This window comes from Eublepharis macularius, chromosome 7 (genome assembly GCF_028583425.1).
Source record: "Eublepharis macularius isolate TG4126 chromosome 7, MPM_Emac_v1.0, whole genome shotgun sequence".
NCBI classification, from domain to species: Eukaryota; Metazoa; Chordata; class Lepidosauria; order Squamata; family Eublepharidae; genus Eublepharis; species Eublepharis macularius.
Window position 1 is genome coordinate 96,817,925 of NC_072796.1, and position 14,162 is coordinate 96,832,086.

The following is a 14,162-nucleotide window of genomic DNA, read 5'->3' on the forward strand; positions in this document are numbered from 1 at the left end:
CCGACCCTGAATGAACAACTCCTTTAGATTCTCGGTACATCTTTCTCTTTTTGAACCTTGAGTCGCTACTTTCATTTACTGGTGCAGGAGTCATTTAACTGTTGAGGTCTATATGGTCCTGATCTCAAAGCTTTTTTTTTCTTCCTCATTTGAAAGTAGGAGTTACGTTTTTAGAAAAGTTATATACCGAGGAAAAATGTACCTGGAAGTTACAATTAAATCATACTTAGATGGTTGTTGTGGATTTTGGTATTGTGGTCTTGGTATTGTAGTTCCTGACATTTCGCCAGCAGCTGTGACTGGCATCTTCAGAGGTGTAGCACCGAAAGACAGGGATCTCTCAGTGTCTCAGTTTGACACTGAGAGATCCCTGTCTTTCAGTGCTACACCTCTGAAGATGCCAGTCACAGCTGCTGGCAAAACCTCAGGAACTACAATGCCAAGACCACGGCAATACAGCCCGGAAAATCCACAACAACCATTGTTCTCCGGCCGTGAAAGCCTTCAACAATATATCAAATCATACTTCATTTATCAGTCTCTGAGTGCTAAAGATACATCCAGCAGTTTGCAAACAATTATTCATTTCTGGCCTGTTTGTATCTAAATTGTTAGACCATAAAAATATTGATCAAATTATTCACAGGTGAAAATTATTTTCAGCAACTCATTCTTAGTCTGTGATTCTGTGCACATCTTGTTTCTGCATCAATCGTTTAGTTAGATGTGTTTGCCACTGGCTGTCAACCAGCTCCTTATACAGACTGTGATGCTCAGCTGAATTAGCCTCCCTAGGTCATAAAATGTTCTCTTAGATGTTAGGCAAGTTGTTGTTTCACATCAAGCCACAATTTATGCTGATCCATGTTTCAGAGGTCACTTTCCACCTACCTACACACCACCACAGATGCCATGATATTGGTGGAGACCAAAACCCCTGAAGCAAGATCAGACATAGTAGCTACATCCTAGGGGCTTAGTAGTTCCTGTGGTCCAATCATCATTATAATTGCTTTTAGTATCTATCTGGGAAATATCTTCCTTGGGAACCAAAGCAGGAAAAAATCAGAGGGGAAGGAGCAATCGCCGTGTGTGTGTGTGTGTGTGTGTGTGTGTGTGTGTGAACTACACTTAAATCCTTATAAGAAACTTTTACTGATGATCCTGTAGGCAACAGCCCCTTCTCAATCCTGCCAATTTCAGTTGCAGCAGAGAAATGCCTCCTGGGAAAAGGGCACAGCCAAACAAATAGCTTTCTGCCACTATCTCCTGACTGGCTAAGACCTCTTAGCCTCACTAATAACATCTCATGCCCCTTTAGGATTGACGTTGGCCAGGGCAAACTGATCAGTGGCATTAATGCCAGGAATCTCCCATATCCCTAATGCTTTGCATCTACCAGTTTAGATCTGGGAAAGACAACAAAAGAGATACATGGGAAGCAACAGAAACCAGACCATCCGTTCTAAAACATAATAAATTTTGCCCTGCTTTATCATCAATATTCTATACACACACGAATTATGCAATCTCAAACATATGTCTATATTTTTTTCCCATTGGTATCAATGAAGAGATGTAAATTAAATGTAATTCTTGAAGTGACCGTGTACAAGAAAGAAGGAAAAGCATTTTAAAAGAAAAAAGATTAAGGCTGATCAATTTAGGGTTTTATGTATATGCAATGGAAATACGATTCATAGCATTGAAATCTAATGGCATTAAATAGCTTGTGCCACTATGAAATCATACCCCATTTTTAGCTTTGTGTGTGTCATGAACAATAACAACTAAACAGATTGATATAAAATTATCAGCTGCATGCTTGAGGAAAAAAACACTGGCTAGCAAGGGCCATAGTAAAAGCAGCATTCAATAAATCATGATGCAAAAACTGAAAATAAATTATCAAATTCTATTTATAGACTACACTCTTCTCTCAATGGATGGGAACTGAAAATGGTAGTAAATACAAAATGAATATGGTAACCACCAAAATAATCTGCTGGAAGCTGATATATTTATGACAGCAACAGTGATGGAATATTACTGTTTTTATCGTTAAAAGGTTATGGAAAGACTGGCAGTTTTTCATATGTACTGAATTTTGAGTGACACCATTGGAATCATACAATGGTCCTTTTAAAAAGACTGAACAAATTCAAATAGATCTTATCAACAGGTATTCTCCCTGATCACTGCATAGAACCATCATACTCAAAAACAGAATTTCTCTGGAGAAATAAGAAAAAAATGAAAGTGTGTTTTCCTTTTGAGTTTTCTAGATAGTTTGAAAAACAGTACTCGATTAGAGGAACCTTTGGATAAGGGACTAGACATGGGCATGAACCGCATTACAAACCAAAAAACCTCACGAACTGCTCAATCTTCCGTTCGCGATCTGGCGGTTCGTGAGCATCCATGGCCAACGAACCAGCGTTCGTTAGAGGTGCAGTTTGGTGCATTTTTCTGTGGTTCGTGAAGCCAGACAGTCAGGCACCATCAATCAATTCCCTTGGAACCGGAGCCGGGGAAATGCCTGAACTCTATCTGCACTCCTTCTGTTGCCCTGGAAACCCAAATGGAAGCCCAGCTTTCCTTGATCAGCAGGGTTTCCTTCCAACCACTGCAAAGCAGTCACCATTTGGGAAAAGACACCCAGGGGAGGGAAGGGGAAGGAGGTGCTCTGTAGCCATGGGCACTCCAATCTCATCCCTGCAAACCCTGATAGGCAGCTCTGATGGCCAAACCACAGACCTCCTGTGTTGCTCAATGGGACCTCAGATTATAAAAAGCACCGGGCTCCCAGGCTGGGTTTCACTTCCAGCGAGCAGTGGAGTGGGACAGAGCTCTTGCGTGCTACTTGCTAGCTTTTGGGGAGAGAGACAGAGATAGTTTAATTGGAGCTTGGATCCCTATTGCAATCTTGACCAAACTTGGATAATGGCTGGAGGAGAGCTTGTTAAACACTCCCTGGGAATATGGGCTCTCTAATTCCAATGGGAGCCGTTCTGACACTCATAAACCTCGAACCGGTTTGGCAACGGGAAAAATTCATTGCGGTTCACCGGTTTGGGTTTGTCGTCGGCACCAAACCACAAACTGCTGGTTCATTAAATTTTTTCAGTTCGTGCCCATGTCTATAAGGGACATTCAATTTCTCAAGGATATGGAGTCCTGCTTGCCAGTCACCGTCAGGAAACTCATTGTTTGTGGCACAGTTGGAATGAATTAGAACAAATTCATATGTGTCAGCATGATTATACTTTTTTCTCACAGCTGCTGTCACCTGCCACCCCTCTGTCACCTCTAATTGTCAACAGGCATGTAGTTAGTGGAAAAAAATAGTTTAAAATGTCTGAGATGCAACTTATTATTTAGATGTCTCTCTGTCGTCGTTGTCTTCTTCGTCTTCTTCTTCTTCTTCATGAATAGATGCCACCGGGGGGGTGTGCTTCGGGTATCCGATTCAGGTTAAAAACCCAAATCGGGCCTGATTCAGAAAGATTTGGTATTTCCAAATCGGAAAGCTTTGGAGAAGCCGGCAGCAGCCCTTTGCAGGAAGTTCAAGCTTCCCACGCTTTTTTAGGAGAGGGGAGGGGGGAGAAGGAGTGAGTGACTCATTACAACCTTCTCCTAACCCCTCCCATCTAGCAAAAAACCGTGGGAAGCTTGAATTTGCTTTGCTGGCTGTTTGTAATGTAATGCAATGCAATACAAGCAGCCAGCAAAGTCTGCAGAGAATCCCTCCTAATTTGCAGGTTGGGAGGGGTGAAGAGGGATGAGTGAGTACAAGGGAGAGGAAGGTGGGGTGTTAGGGAAGGGAGGGGGAGTTAGGAGTGTCCAATCCCTCTGCTGCATTCTCCTTCCAGCCAATGGATTCTCTGGAAGGAGATGCAGCAGGGGATTTAAATTAGAGACTGGCCTTTGGGCCAGCTTCCATTCTGTTCCTGGCCTAGAGAGACTTCCACTGCTGCTGGTAGAGACTCTCTGACTTCATTTTGGCTGGCCTGCTTCGCTGAAGAAGAGAGGACTTCACTTTCATCTAGAGGATTGCCTGCCTGCCTGCCTGACCATCGCTGGACTGCAGGACTGGTGAGAGTCAGTGACTCACATGATTTTCTCGGGGGGGGGGGTATTTTTTTGGGTTGTCTGGTTGGGTGGGGGGAAGGGGAGGGATTGTTTTTAAACAGTAGATTTAAATTATTCTTTGTTTTGGGGGAGGAGGGATTCTTGCATCTTTGTGTGTGTGGGGGCTTTGTTGGTGTGAGCAGCTTCTGGCTGGAGCATTTGTTTGTGGGGGGGAGGTTGGTCTTTATTTGCAGTTTTAAATTTTTGAAGGGTTTAATGCTTTGGCTGCTGTTGTAGTGGGTGGGGGGGATACTGTTCATGTTTTGAGTTTTATTTTATTTATTTATATTTCAATTTATATACCGTCCATCCTCAGGGGCTCTGGGAGGTGCACAGTTTAAAATCAATAAAAACAGGAAAACAACAATACCAAAATCAATATACAAAACAGTGAAATAAATTAACCAAGTTGTGTGTGTGTTGTTTTAAAGATCACTTTCCTGCTGTTTTTTTTGGGGGGGGGGGAATTGTTCCAGGTTTTTTGCCATTTAAAAGTTTATTGCTGGGGTTTTAAATTTTTTTCACTGCTGTTGTTGGGGGAGGAGGGAAGAACTGTTCAATTTTTCTGCAGTTTAAAAGTTTACAGTTGTAGTTTTAATTTTTTTTCTAGTTGCTGGTGTGGGGTGAAACCTGTTCCTGTTTTTTTTTTTTTTTGCAATTTAAAAGTTTATTGCTGGGGTTTAAATATTTTTTCCCTTTTGCTGGTGTTGGGAAACCGGTATTTTAAGTGTGAGTGTGTTGGGAGGTCTAGGTAGGGGTCAGGTAGGGCCTTGCTTGGGGTTTTTGATTTTAATTGCTGTGTTTAAGTGGTTGGGCCTGAGTTTTTAATTTCAATTTAATTTTGGATTAGCTACTTTGCTCTGTGTGTGTGTGTGTGTGCACGCACGCGCAAGTGTGTGTGTCTGTTGGGGAGTTGTGTGATTAAGAGGGGGTTTGAGTGCATTAAGGTTTTTATCTGTGCTTTTCAAGTTTTCTGTGTTTCTGCCTTGTTTTGGAGTGAGTGGGCCTGTGTGTTTGGGAGGGGGGTTAGCCGTTTAATTTTTCACTGGGTGGGCTGTGATTAATTGGTGGGGGGCTGAGTTTGTTAAGTTACTTCTAATTTTTTTTGGCTTCCTTGCTAGATTTCTGCAGGGTGAGTGGGTGGGTGTGGGAATTAGAGTAGATGGGCTTTCTGCGTTGGGGGGTTTCCTGGGGTTTTGCTTTGCTTTGCTTTGCTTAATGGGGCGGGGGTGAGTTTGTTAAGTTACTTTTAAATTTATTTCTTGCTTCTTTGCTGCAGTTGGTGTTAGGAGTTGCTATTTACTGGAATAGTTAGTGTTGGGGTTTGTTGTTTAGAGTTGTTACAGTTTGTTTTTCACATTTACAGTTGGTTGTTTACAGCTGTTGTTCTGTTGGTAGGGGTTGCTGGTGCTCTTTGTAGTAGTTATAGCTGTTTGGTTAGCATACTTTGGGTTTCCAAGAATAGTTATACTTAGTTTTAAATAGTGTTTTTAGAAGGTAGGAAGGTAGGAATAGTGTTTTTAGAAGATTTTTAGAAGGTAGGCTAGTTGTAGGCCTTCACTGAACTTTTGCCCCCTGAACTAAATTGATAGGGAACTAAGGGTAGCTCTCTCCATTAAATAAGATTCAGTAGGGAAATAGTTAGAGTCAGGTTCTGTTCAAATTATAAAATAGGCTGCCCATTTGTACCCCCTTAAGTAGGGTTTCCCTGCCCATCTCTGGCACCCTTGGAGCCAGGCTGGCCACATTTTTTCTAATAGCCTTTTCTTTATATTGGGGTTTAGGGTAAGCTCGATTCCTGAAGAGGAATTCAGCTGTTTGGGAGGTTTAGGTTCCCAAAAATAAATAGGGCCATTTAAAAAGATATTTAACTGACCATCTCCAGTAGTAATAGAGCCACAAGAAACAGATTTAGAAATAGATAAGATTTTAAACCAAATTGTAAATTTTTGGGTTCTTTTTTAGAAACTTAATAACAGGTAGTTTGTGTAGGTTCAAGGAGGGGAAAGAATGGCTCATAGGAAAGCTGAGAGGGGCCCCGGGGGAAAGGCCAGAGATAAGTCTAGAAAGGTGGAGGGGAGGGGGAGTGCTGCATAACAGGGGACATAACAGTTCTCCCCTGTTTTCTCTGAGGATAGCAGCAGGACTCTCATGGCTGTGCAGGAGGAGAGGGTGCTGGAAGAAGAGGAGGAGACTGTGGTGGAAGAGCCCATATCTCTGCCCCTTCATCCACATCTATCTCCAACTGCCCAGCTGAGAGTGGGACATGGTGTGTCTGGCCCGAGCACCTCACAGGAAGTGTATCATGGGGGGCCCGTAAGTGCCTCCCCTGTGCGGTGTGGGGTCCCCATTACCTCCAATATCTGGAGTCACTTCCAGAGAATGGAGGATCCCCGGTTTGCCCAGTGCCGGCATTGTAGGCAACGGATCAGTCGTGGGAGGGATGTGAACCATCTCTCCACATCTGGCAACACCAGATGCTTCTTCAGGGGGAGAGTTCAAGTGGCACCACATGGCTGCCAGCAACCAGAAGGAGGTAGGGTCCTCTGGTGCTCTCCCCCCATGGGTTCCTGTAGGGCAGGGATGCCAAGCCTCTCTGATGGAGATGCTTGGTACACAGGGCACTAGTGTGCCCAGAGGGGGGATCCAGAAGGTGAGCAGGCACCTCACGTGCTGTATCGTCAAGATGATTGTCCATGATGGTCAGCCATTCTCCCTAGTTGATCAACTTGGTTTCCAGGAACTGCTCCAGGATCTCGCTCCCTCGTATGCTATCCCTGTTCACATGACTTTGAGTAGGACTGAGGTTCCCTTGTTTTACAGGGCTGCCAGGGACCACGTGAAGGCATAGTTGTCCTGCACTGCCGGGAGAACTGTGCACTTCACTTCCGACATCTAGACCTGCTCTAGTGTGCAGCATTTGTACCTGTCGCTTACTGCACACTGGTGGCAACCCAAGGACATTCAGGGTGAGGGTGGGGTGCCCAGCATTAGGCAGGGTTGGATGGGAGACCTCCAGGAGGCTACTGCAAGGCCTTGCTCCACACCAAGGTTCTCGACGTGTCACACACAGCGGAGAACATTGTAGCCACCTTGAGGAGGGAGTTGGATGGCTGGATAGGCGAGGTTTGAAGTAAGCTGTGTTACTATCTAGGAGACTGTGATGTGTTGTGCTGAGCCTTCATGTTGTGTAACTTACAGCCAAGAAATAAATAAAATAAAATTTTGCAAGTAATTGTGTGCTTGTGATTTTCTGGTTTGAAGTTAGCTGTGGTACAATTATCTAGGAGACTGTTGTCATGTGTTGTGCTGTGCAACTTACAGCCAAGAAAAAAATAAAGCGTTTTTGCAAGTAATTGTGTGTGATTCTCTGGTTTGAAGTTAGCTGTGGCACTGTTATCTAGGAGACTGTTGTCATGTGTTGTGCTGTGCCTTCATGCTGTGTAACTTATAGCCAAGAAAGAAATAAAGTGTCAAAGGCTTTCACGGCTGGAGAATGATGCTGTGGATTTTCCGGGCTGTATAGCCGTGGTCTTGGCATTGTAGTTCCTGACGTTTCGCCAGCAGCTGTGACTGGCATTTTTAGAGGTGTATCTGAAGATGCCAGTCAGAGCTGCTGGTGAAACATCAGGAACTACAATGCCAAGACCACGACTATACAGCCCGGAAAATCCAAAATAACCAAAGAAATGAAGTGTTTTTGCAAGGAATTGTGTGTTTGTGATTCTCTGGTTTGAAGTTAGCTGTGGTACTATTATCTAGGAGACTGTTGTGATGTGTCACACTAGTGTCATGTGCCTTTAATGCTGTAACTGAAAGCTAAAAAATAAAAAAAAATGTGATTAGATATATTTGGAATATGATAGACAGAGATGAGTATATCATGGTTATACTGTACTAAAGGTTAGTTTATGTTATATTATATAGTATATATTATAACATAGAAATATTTAAGGTTATATAGTAGGAGATAGTGATTTAGTATAAATGAAGGGAATGGAAAGCTGTTGGAAGTCAAATGAAAAGGGGGGAATGGGTGGGAATAATATAATGTGATGGTTGTTACAAAGTGTGTATGGTGATTTATGTATATATTGACCCATCCAATAAAAATTCTTTAAAAAATAAAATAAAAAAAATAAAAAATTTTGAACTTGATTCAATGTGTGTTTATGTGTTATTCTCTGGTGTGAAGGTTAGTTCCCATCATAGGAAACAATGGGGAATGGGTGGCAAGCCTGCTTTGGGGGGGGGGGGCTTGGGGTGCATGTCTTTGGGTCTGTGGGGCTGTTGGGTGGTAGATTGAAAGGGGGATTATGCCTGTGGCCATGGATGCTACATTCCATGTGTTCCTGCTGTGGGAGTCTGGATTTTCCCATAATAGGAACCAATGGAGAGTGGCTTGCAAGTTACTGCAGGGGTGGTTAGGTTTTTTTTGAGGGGGGAGGGTGGTTCTGATGAGTTGCTTGGGGTGTGTAGTGTAGCTGGACTGTGGCTGTGGCCATTGGCAGCCCCAATCCATGTGTTTCTGCTGTATGGGATGTCAGGGCTTGTCGCTGCTGCCGCTGGGTGGGGCGCCGGCTGGGCCGGCTCTGACGTCAGAGGGGTGCCAGGGATGCTGCAGAACCCTGCTCGGTGGAAGGAGGGGCGGTATACATCACCCAGACTCCTTCTCAGTCCACTCGCTGCCCTGCTCAACCTGGCATGCTCACCCCCTGCATCCTCCATCATCTCCTCCTTCCAGAACTCTCCTCCAAGCCTCCACTCTCCCACTGCTCCGCTCCTTCTCCACGCCATCACTCCTTACTCACCCCCACCACCCCAGAGCTCTCCCCAGCCAGCCTTTATAGGGCCTTCTCTCACCACCCCGCCCTCCTTGCAGGTCCCGCCTGCCAGACCACACCCCTCCCTGGCCTTCCAGCGTTGGCCTGGGCTGTTTCAAGCTGCTGCAGTTGGGGTAGCTGGCTGTTCTGCCTGGATCAGCAACAGCTGCGTCATGTAGGCTGGCTGCCAGGCCTCTCTGGCTGAGCTGATTACTGAAGGTAGGCCCAGCTGTGGCCCCTTGGCTGGCTGCCCAGCTCTTCCCACAGAATGCCTTCAGCAGCTTCACCTGGAGGGACTTGGTTCTGAGCATCTCCTGAGCCAGGTTGCTGTCTTCAGGCTGAGGTGGAGGCTGGGGCGTGGCTCTGAGCTGCTGTGGCTGCTTTTCCTCTCTGCCAGGTAAGACCTCTGTTTGGGCAGCTGCTGGTCCCCTATTCCCCCTGCTTTTGCCCTCTCTCTCTGCTCTGCTGAGCCCCCTATTGCCCCCCTGGAGGGTGGGTCTAGCTGGTGCCTCTCTGCCTCCTCTAGCCCTCTGAGGCCCTGGCCCTTTGCCCCTTTTCTCGGGTGTAGGTGGGTTCTGACCCTGGTTGCTGGCTGGGGCGGCAGGGCTGCTGTCTCCCAGTTGCCTCCCTCCCAGCAAGTCCGGGGGCTGAGGCCCAGACCCCGGACATGGGAGTCTTCCCCACAGTAGAAATAAAATGGTGTGGTGGGAGAACCACCTTTGGGGGGCCATGACATGGTCCCCCAAAGTCCAATCTCCCTGAAATTTGGGGAGGGTATGGTAGGACAGGTAGGAGCAGGTCCCCTAACATTTGGTGCATTTTGCATGCAAAATGCCACCCCAAGTCACCTAGAAAGCCCCCTTGTTTTTCCCATAGGGAATACTGGAGAGTGGAGGAGGATGTGGCACCTTCTTTGGGAGGCCATAAAATGGCCCCTCCAAAGTGCAATTTCCCTGAAACTTTGGGGAGGGTGGGAAGAGAGGTAGGAGCAGGTGCCCTGAAAATTGGGTGCATTTTTTCGTGCAAAATGCCACCCCAAGCCACGTAGAAAGATCACTTGTTTTTCCCCATAGGGAATAATGGAGAGTGGAGGAGGATAGGGGTTCCTTCTTTGGGGAGCCATAACATGGCCCCCCCCAAAGTCCAATCCTTCTGAAACTTGGTGGGTAGTTAGAGGCAAGTTAGCAGAAGGTCTCCACCAAGTTTGGTTTGCTTTGTAAAGAAAATGCCCCCCCCCTCAGGCTCCTGGAAAGCCGGGATCATGTTCCCCATTGAAAATAATCTTTACAAAGCGAACCCGAATATTTCCAAATCAGGTATCCCGAACCAGCTTGCCACTTTGGAATTACCTTTATTCTGAATCTTGAATTGGGAAACCTGAATCACCCTGGCCCTGCACACCCCTAGATGCCACTGACTACATCAGCAGAAAAACCTGGGAATGCCTCTAATGTCAGTCATTTAAAGGATATTGTGATGAAATTCACTTTAATGAAAGGTTTTCACAGTGCAGCACTCAGAGTTTACATAGTCAAGATGTAATAGCCTACATTTCTGCTCTGAAGGGTGCTTTAAAATGCAGCCTATATCTAACTCGAGCAGACTCTATGATATATATTGGCTATCCCCTCCCTACCTCTCCTCCTGTCCCCCCTATACCTATATGAGAAAACCAATAAAAAGTTATTAAAAAAATAAAATGCAGCCCATATCCAATTTAAATCCACAAGACCAGTTTAGGTTACTTTTACTTGTTTATTATATTTGTTGCCCACTTTTATCCTGAAGAGCTCAAGACAGGATTTTTAATTTTCTCTATAAGTAGTTATAGGGGCGATCTGATCTAGACTGTGACATGATCAATAGGCATGAGATAACTTGTCTTTTTTTCCCCTACGGGGATTAATATAAACTTAGGGCTGAACTACACAGGATGTTTTTAATGACTTGAGTCCTAATTCCCTGAACTTGACTTGCTTTCTTTGTAGCCACACAGCAGTGGTGGGAAAGTAATTTTTAAAGCTTGTGGGTGCCCGATTTGGCAGAGGACCACAATGTGAGAGAGAAGTGGCTCATTTCTCCTCCTCCACACTATTTTCTTGAGCACCTGTGCAGAGTTATTTGCATAACTTTGGAGCTGCATAAGTGGACCTGACTCTTTTAAAACAGCGTGAGTAGTTTGGCCCTCAGTGACCCTGATTAATTTTGGGGAAATGATTCAGGTAGAAGAATTACTCTCCCCTGTACCACTGCCACTGTCCAAATCTAAACAAGGTCTCCCTTGCTTTTAAAAAAAATTAACAGTGTCTGGAGACCTAGCCATAGATCTCCAGCATCTCTTCCATTTGACATTACTGTGGTGGGCAGAACTAGAGGCTATGGGCAGCCCAGGTCTGTCTCTGCTTCATGTGTCCTTATCCTTCTTTGTAATGTTCAATTAACCACAAATTATGATTGCATTTGCAACCAACATGCTACATGTATCCCACCACTGAAAACAAAGCATATAAAATGGGAGCAGGTCAATAATCAGCTCAATTACAGTTTTATCATATATGTGATTGGATCATAACTCCCCCCCTTTCCATTCAATGCTACCTGACCATTTAAGTTTCAGGGAAATTTCCTGGTGGGCCACTTCCCTAGAGGGTCACTGGTGGCCAGCAGCATACAGAGCCAAACCCCAGAAATTCTGCCAGTGCCTCAGGGGCCCATGGCCTCCCCAGCAACGATGACCTTTTTTCAGCCCACCAATTGCCATCAGTTTGCAGAAGGAGGCAATGGGGTAGCGAATGCCTATTGCTTGTGCTACAGCACTGGCTTCTAGCAATGTAAGGGCCACTCAGCTTGGCTTGCTCCAAGGCTATTTCACTTCCCAGTCCAACAATTTGCACTATTTACTTTCCATTCATACTAGTTATTTCCACTTGGAAGAAGGAGAGAACAATTTTTGCCAATCTCCTCCTCTTACTTTAGCTCCCAACTTCAACATGCATGGTATTCTTGGGGAGAATCCAGTGACCCAGATGGGCACAGTTTTGAGGGTCAAAGAAGACTGCAGAAGTATGCATCGCAGCACTTCTTGCGCTGCATAGAGTCCAAATCATAGTCTTAAACTAGACATTCAAAGAGGATGAGAAAGCCATAGAGAAAACAATAGCTCTGTGTGTCTGTCAATACTGTCCTTATTTCATCCATGTGGACAAGTAATTGGACAGAATTCATTCTTGATCTGTCCACCCTTATAACAAGTTTGCCAACATACTTCTGTCTTTCAGTTCTTATATTCTTTCCTAAACTTCAGGGGAATGGTTGGTCCCCCTCAAAAATAGACAACTGGAAGGAAGCAGCTATTCTTGCAAATTAGGGATTTAGAAGAATATAGAAGCATGAAATGTTCATTTTGCTGTACTCTCTTATGCTAGATTATATTAAGATAAAACCGCTCTCATTTTGTTAAAGTCTAAAACAATTGAACCTGAATCTGTAAAGTGTTGGGCATAAAGATAAACAAAAGCAACAACTTTATTTACATTTTAACATAAGTTGAGTACTACTGAAAACAAAATATTTGCTATCATCTATCTAATGTTCAATATCCAAAATAGAGATGCTTGTCATTTTTCTATTATATGGTAGAAATTTTTTGCAACAACTGACACAGCATTTTGCCAGGGCAATAAAAGAGAGCCTGACAGCTGCAGTTTCCTACAGATATGTAAAAGTCTTGTACTATGCTCTGGAGAATGTTTCTCTTCTACAGCCTATGTCAGGAAGACTCATTCACTTCTAAAAATGCTGACTTCTATTCCAGCTGCATTTATTGTTTGGTAGGGGGGAGGGGGGAGTCTCCAGATAGTTAAAGCCATGAAACCAAAAAGAAATAAATGCAGAGTGCATGCCTTTTTCCTGCTGCCATTTTAGAAATATTTTCATTTCTAGGCTTGTTTATCTTGCCCATTTCTTTCAAATTGCTTTGCATTATAAGACAAAATAACATTTTTTTAAAAAGCCCTGGCAGTTCTTTTAAGAACCTGCCCTAAATAACAAATTATATTAAGTAAAGCCAAGCACTGCAGTTAAAGTAGCCAGCCACTCCTTTGAGAGCGAGACCCACTGGTGCCTTATGCTGTCTGCTGACAAGAACTAAATATATTATCTTGCATTCTCCCCAACATTCCAGTTTGAAACTTGCATGCCAAGCATTGCACTATAAGTGAATAAACAGCTGCCCTCAGACAGGCAGTTAAAACCTTAAATATACATCAATTCACAAAACTGACTTAAAGAGCAATCATGCCATAAATGATTATCAGCATTTGAGTAAGGGCTAAAATTGTATTCTTGTCTGCCCATTCATAAAAAGTATCCATTGCAAATAGTGAACATCCACTTTATTTTCTGAAATTGAAATATAACCCTGCCCACTGATTTTTTTAATTGCCCTCTTTTATTTGTGCTTTATCATATATTTTTTTCATTTGCATTTTATTTCTTTTGGAATTCTACAGGATGCATATATTCAACAGCATACTTGGAAAATTGGTTTTCAATAAAAAAAAGATTCCCATGGAACAGATGATCCTGAACTTAGCTAGAAAGTCAAGATCTAGCCAAGGGACGGTTGTATGTCTTCAGTCATGGTAAGCCATTAAAAACATCCTTAGACACTGGAGTACAAAAAAAGGAACTGAAGTCATATATCTCCAGACTTGGAAACACAGATGATACTCAGAGGTAACAGTAGTAGATTTGAAGCTGGCTGCAAAGAGAAGACCATGGAACTTGGGAGCTGGAATTTAAAGACCTGAAGTAGTCACAATCAGAATTACATTTATCAGGAGAAATGCCACATTGTGATTAAGCAAGGAATTCCGCATGAGCTCATCATTACGTAGGTAACCATTGGTTCTGAGGAGGATGAGGTAGAAAGGCAACATTCCTGGACACCTCTAGAACATTCCAAGCAACCTGATTGGCTAGATTTTTGCCGCTCCTGCAGTCATAAAAATAACTACAAGCTGTTTCTGTTAACAGCCCAGTTCCCACTAAGGCTTTCTCTTGTAAGCCCATAAATGGTAGGGAACTGCATGAAGACAAGCAATGGTCTAGCATGATTCAGTAAACGATGTGGAAATTTCTTCCGAGCAGTGGATGGTAAGCTACATTTTAGCATTTGACCATCAACTTACACTCAATGGATTCACA